The sequence below is a fragment of the Zingiber officinale genome, chromosome 4A, assembly GCF_018446385.1.
Source record: "Zingiber officinale cultivar Zhangliang chromosome 4A, Zo_v1.1, whole genome shotgun sequence".
NCBI lineage: Eukaryota > Viridiplantae > Streptophyta > Magnoliopsida > Zingiberales > Zingiberaceae > Zingiber > Zingiber officinale.
The window spans coordinates 126,784,420-126,791,168 of record NC_055992.1 but is presented as its reverse complement, the minus strand read 5'-3'; positions in this window follow the sequence as shown (position 1 = coordinate 126,791,168).

Below are 6,749 nucleotides of genomic sequence, written 5' to 3'. Positions count from 1 at the left end.
ACTTTTAATTCTCGCATGGGAGCCGACCTAAAAGGTCGTTGGGCGTGAGAGCAGAGCTCACTTATAACTCGCACTGGGGCGAGAGTCTGGGATTACTGACCTAAAAGGTCGTTGGGCGTGAGCACAGGGCTCACTTTTGATTCTCGCATGGGAGCCGACCTGAAAGGTCGTTGGGCGTGAGAGCAGAGCTCACTTATAACTCGCACTGGGGCGAGAGTCTGGGACTACCGACCTAAAAGGTCGTTGGGCGTGAGCACAGGGCTCACTTTTAATTCTCGCATGGGAGCCGACCTAAAAGGTCGTTGGGCGTGAGAGCAGAGCTCACTTATAACTCGCACTGGGGCGAGAGTCTGGGTACTCCGGTCCGAGACCGGTGGCGATGGCGCTGGTCCGAGACCAGTAATGACACTCCGGTCCGAGACCGGTGGCGATGGCGCTGGTCCGAGACCCGCTAGACCCTCCTCGCCCGTAACACATGTGATGCTCTCTTCATCCTCCATTTTCCCCACCCGAACCGCCTTAATTGCTTCTACCGGGCCGGCCGTTGTTTGCTAGTTTTGCATTCGCTCTGCCGTGTCCCTCGTCTTCCTGCAAGCATATCACGCATAGTATAGGATGTGGGCGGGAGAGAGGGAACATGAACCTTATTCGGCCCTGGGTACGCAACGCTCTTCTAGCTTGTGGGAGCTTCGCGTGCCTTTGCATGCTGGTGTGGTTAATGAACCGGCCCGGGGGCTGTCTCCACCGAGATGCTTGCCTAGCTACTTCGAGTGAGCAGCTCTCCTGGTCGCCAACCCCTGCCTTCCTAACTTTCGCTGATCAGCCCTGTTTCCTGCGCGACCTCTACTGGATTACCCGGCTTTTGCAGCTCTGTAAAATATCTCGCTTGCCCCTACCGAGGGATGCCTCTTTTTTAGAGCCACACCTTGTCATGATTACCCCGCCGCGCTCATCTTTAATAGGTTTATTCTTATGCTGACACCTGTCCGTTGCCTTTATGGTCCACGCTTCCTGACGTCAGTTTCCATACCTTTTTCATACGCCTCCGTGCTCACTTCCCCTTAGACGGCGCGGGGCGGGTTACCCAAAAAGATACTCGGCCCGATTCTCGATGCTTCCTAGGCCTGAATGGGCTTTATAAACCCTAAAGGTCATCTGCCGATGCTCTTCCAACGCTTCGTTCTCCCCCTCTCCTCCTCCGCGCTCGTCCTTGTCAGTGCAACTTGCCATCTTCCGGCCTGAGCTCGCGACCCCTCTGCCCTTCTGATCGTTCCTGGCCTGTGATCCTTCTCGCCTCCACCCTTCTTGCTTGCTTCTTCCCCGCGACGATGGATGGTAAGGACCTCCCCTGGTATTCATGCTATCTTTCGGATTTAGACCACCATGACCTGTCGGTATTACAATCCCTTCTGCGATTGGATTCCTCCTATGAGTTTCGACTCCCATCACCTAATGAACATCCTTCGTCCCCTCCTGAATGCTGTATCACTGTTTTTAAAGATCAGATTATGGGCGGTCTTCGCTTTCCTTTGCATCCCTTTATTTCAGACTTATGCCAGTATTGTGGCATCGGCGTCTCCCAATTTGCCCCCAATGTATTTCGAGCTATCTGTGGAACCGTCATCTTATGCCGTATCTATCGGATTCCCTTGACGCCTCACCTATTCCAGCACTTCTACTCTTTCCGGCGAGCCGAGGCGGGGATATTCAACGTTCAGGCCAAGCCAGGCTTTAAGTTCTTTGACGGCCTACCTTCTTCCAATAAGGACTGGAGGTCCCGCTTTTTCTTTCTTAAACCGCCTCCCCCCTTAGCCGGGCCTTCTCAGTGGCGCCCCCTCCCGGCTTTTCCCCCACATGTTCACGAATCTGCCTGCTTTGCAGCTGCGGACAAGTTGACCGGTGTTCTGGTTCGCTTGTCTGTGTTGATGCTGGAAGGCATCTTATACACCTTCGATCTTAGTCCCGTCCCTGCAGAAATCGGCGCTCCCTTTGGTAAGTTATCTATTCTTGCACGCCGCTCTTCGCTAACTGAGGTGTCTTTTCTTTTTTATTCTTGTAGCTGCCGCTATCCTCCGTTCCTTCGCTTCCCAAGAGACGCCCGCAGTTGCTGTCCTTGAAGCCCTGCATCAGGAGCTGACACCAGGCCTACCTTCTGATCCAGCTGCTGCCCTCGGTCCTCAATTTCCAGCACCCCCGACCTCTGATGTTGTGATTGTCCCGCCGCTCTCAGTGCTACCTTCCCCCAGCGCTGCAGACCCAGCATTGTCCCACACCTCCGATCAACCGGCGACTGCTTCCTCGCCCACTAGACAGGCTCCTCCTCTCCGTCCTACTCTGCGGCTGCGTGTGACACGCCATAGCAAACGGACGGCCCCGGTCCCCGCCACTTCTCCTCCACCTTCACAGCGCCAACGCGTGGTGGTTCTTTCTTCCCCCTCCAAGTCTTCGGGCACGAGCTCGGCTCAGGAGCCAAGTTTGGGCTAGGAACAGGCCTATGACTTAGAGGTGGTAAGCCCGCCATCAGACCGACTTACTGCGGCGCCACTCCAGAGCGTGCTACCTACCCCGCCTTCACCTTCTGGTGGCCAACCCCTGGATTCGCTGACTCCTCCAGCCTCCTCTCCTCTGATGCCAACTAGCTTGGTCGTGCCCATTTCTGAATCGCACTCCCCGGACTGGGCCTTTAGGGCCCTCTGGAAGCTTCCTTCAGCGACTGACCCGGCGAACGTGCCGGCTGCCACCTCATCCCCTTTTTTTGGCAGGGTCGACTTCCACGAGGCCTTGGCCAACTCCTGGCAATCGGCTCATCGACAGTTCTGGGAAAGCGAATACCCTCTGGAAGAGCTCGATCAAGTTGCTTGCTCTCTGGTCGCGGTGAGTCCCTTTTTCCCTCTTTTCCTTTTTCTGGGCGTGCGTGTGTGTTTCCATAACCTCCTTTTCCCTCCTATGGGCACTTGCAGACCTGTTCAGCGAGTCTGAGCGTAGTCCAACGAGCGGCCGAACTAGAACGGGAGAATGCGGCACTCAAGGCCCGTCTTCGGGAACTGGAACCCCCTTTATCTTCCACAGCTCCTTCTGAGCCCTCCCTGGAAGGCCTGGACTCCTGGCTGCCCGCCACCGGGGAATCAGCGGCCTCCGCCCGGGCCCTTTCTGACGCCGCCCTAAACAAACTGCGGGCATTGGAGGCGGCCTTAAAGGCGAGTGAGTCCTCTTTGGCTTCTGAAGTGGAACGTCGTCAGGCGGCGACCTCTGAACTGAAAGACCGAGAGGCAGAGCTGCTTGCCCAGTCCAGAGAATTGGCTCTGCTGAAGCAAGGTCGGGAGCTCCTACAGATGGGATTGGCTGAGGCCCAAACCGCGTCCAGTGCTACTGTGGGTCGGGAAACCACCCTGCGAGCTCAGTGGGAAGCCTGCCAAGCCCAGCTTCAATCTTTGCAGGCGGAGCTTTCGCGGGCCCAGGAGGTAGTGTCTCAGGGCCAGAGTGACCTGGCAACAGCTCGCGCGGAGGCTACCCAGGACAAGGACGCCCTGGCAGAGTACCTGGCGGGAGAGCTCGGGCGGCTGAAGGCCTACCGATTAGCCTATGTTCGTTCTTCCTTTTTCCTTCAGAAGTTAGGGCGCTGGATGGTCCTGCTGCTGAGTTACGGAGCTGCTGGCGGGGTGAGACAAGCTTTCGAACAAGGTTATTTGCGCGCAGCGCCCCCCGCCACTTTCTTGGATACTGCTCGCCTGGCCCGGGAGTTGCCGCAGGACACCTTCCCCTCCTTCGAGGCGGATGACGGGCTCTTCTTCCAGGCTGCTCCTCCTCCCGCCGCCGCTCCAATTCCCGTAGAGGTGTCTCCCCAGGATCTTCCTGCCGCCATCCCCGAAGCTTCTGAAGCCCTTGCCCCTCCTCCTGATGAACCAACCGGCCCGGCTTCTCCTCAGTCGGTTCCTGACAACCTGTCTCCTCCTTCTCCGAATGTAATGTAACTAGAACCATGTTATGCTGCTTGCTTTTTGATGCGTTGCTACCGGCCCTTCCTTGGTGGTATTTGTGTAATCATATTGACCTCGGCTTGTTTATCTCCGATTTCCTCTGCAATTCAACAACTGTGTCGCGCCCCCTTTGCGTACTTGTAGCTTGTTTTCTGTGGCCAGTTAATTGTTGGTTTCGACCGTGCTCCGCTGATCAGACTTCCCTTGTCTACTTCCCTTTGCTACGTAGCTTCTCCCCCCATCACTGCCCTTCTACTGCGCCGGTCTGGGCTAAAGGCCACCTACCGTGTCCGTGCCATTCGCTGATTTGACTTATCCGCCTTCTGGGGACCCTTCCGTACACTTTTGTCCTGTTTGAAACAATTTCCTAGGGAAGCGCTTCGTATATCGAGCCCTTGCCTTTCCCTTAATGCCCCCTGGCTATCTTCTCGAAGTTCATCGCCGAGCGTTCCTCGTCTACTCCAAACCCTGCATCTACCGTCCGTTGCTGACTTACAAAAATGTCCCGCACCCACCATACCTATAAGTATCATCTGACTCTTTCTTTCACCATCACAGTAGAGCACTCAAACGCCGCCGCCGCCGACTAATTTCCTCCGAGACCTTGCTGTGATCCGTCCCTTCTCCCTTGGCTTTCCTTTGCGATTGACTTCTCCATCCTCTAAGGTGTTATCTTCCTCCATGGCCTCTCCTTCCTGGGCCTCTCTGTTGGCTGAGCATTTCCCAGGCGTTTCAAACTTTGCCGAGTTAGATTGGGATGACCTACGGTACACTTATGAAATCCCTGTAAGCTTCCGCCCTATCATCCCCACTGTTGCAAATGTGTACTTCGATCCTCCGCCGGGTTCGTGTACTTTCTTTACTGAGCAATTTGTGTCTGGCCTTCGTCTACCTCCACATCCTTTCCTATCTGGAGTGTGCCGCTACTTCCACATCCCCTTAGGTCAGTTAACTCCCGACTCCATAAAGATTCTATGTGGCTTCGTGATACTCTGTGAGGTTTGCGAAGTTTCCTGGTCTGCTCCCCTCTTTCACTGCTTCTTCTCCCTCGCTCGGCGCGCCGATGGTCTTTTTGAATTTCAAGCTCGCAGTCAAACTGCCTTTTTCTCCCGTCTTCCCCCTCCTCGCGCCAACTGGAGGAAAAAATTCTTTTTTCTCCGGTTTCCTGAAGAGACAGGCTGGCCTATGTGTTGGCAACCTGAACTTCCTCCGCCCCCGGCGTTGGAAGAGTATCATATGGACCTCTCCTATGCTGCAGCGGCGACAAGAATGGAGCTTTGGCGCCTGGATCTGACGAGACTGCTGTCTGGAGATATGCTTTCTTTTTTCCGTCTGAATCCCTCCTTCTCTGGGGCGCCGCGCTCATTAGGTAAATCCGCACTTGGCTTTTCTCTCCTGTTTACGCTTGTTTTATCTGCAAAGATAACCTTCCGTGTCGACGCCTACAGCGGAGGCCCTGTATCGTGCCTCCGAGGTTCTGCCCCTGCCCCTAGACGATCTGAAGATAATGCGGCGTGGCCGAGTAATCTTGGAGAGGAGGCTACTCCCCTACCTCGGCCCCGTTTTTCCCGGGGCAGCAGTCCGACCCGTTTCCGCCCCCACTGCTCAAGAAACTCCTCCTCCACTTGTCGCTCCGAGCGGGGATCGGGATCACGCTCAGACTAGCCATCGAGCTAGGCGGGTCTTCCGAGGAGCCCCCCGGGCCTCTCGACGGGGTCGCGCAGATCTTCGTCGCGCGGGTCGAAACTTGTCTGGTCGAGGCATTACGGGTGACAATGCCACAACCTCCCCTCAGGGCTTACCGCGTTCTGACGACTCCGGCTCTGACGGTCAGCCCCAACTTCAAAGACGGCGCCGAAGACCAGGTCTGACTTCTCGCAGACTAGCTGTTGTTCCCTTATCACTGCGGCGTTCCCTGCCGTCATCATGGCTGGTTCTAACATCATTTCCTCTTGTTATTGCTGCGTTATTTCCGTGGCAGCCTCCCCCAACCCCTACAGGGGAAGACCCTCTGCATCTCATTCCACCCCCATTCCTCAGGAGGAGGACATCCCCGGTGAGCGACGTAGCCCGGCACCAGGCGAGCCCACTCCCGAGTCGCCTCCTGCTCCTCCCGGCTCGGACGCAGGCCCTTCTCAACCCGCCGGCCCTTCTCCACCTGCCCGCCATTGTTATAGGACCACTATCCCCTCTGAAGCAGCTCAGGCTCGGCGACATGATGTCTCTACTAGCGTCTTGGCGATGAAAGGCGGCCTTGGCAGCTTGTGGGCAGAGAGCATGAATCAAATGGGTAGTTTGTCGCCCTTAGCTCAAATGGATAGGTTCTCGAAGTCTTGGGCTAAAGTAAGTACCTTGTTCCTTTTCCTGAACGCGAGTTTGTTTTAATTGAGGGTCCTTATTCGTGGTCCAGACTCACGCAGAGTCCCTGGTGTTGAATCAATCCTTCCACACCCTCCATCATGAGAGCAAAGACATCCGGGACAAAGTCTCTGAACTAGAGCTACAACTGAATGATCCTGATCAGGCCAACCACGCCCTACGTGCCGAGATTCGAGCTCTAACCAACCAGACTGAGCGGCAAAAAGGGTCTCTGATGCAGGTCAGAGATGAACTCCGAGCTGCGTGTGAAGAAAAAGCTGCACAAGAGGCGGGATATCAGCAACAGCTCGCCCACCAGGTTGGGGAGATTCAGTCCAGAGATACCCTGCTTCGGGAGAAGGACAATAAGCTGGAGGCTCAGGCAGCTAAGTTGACAGCCCAGGAAGCAGAACT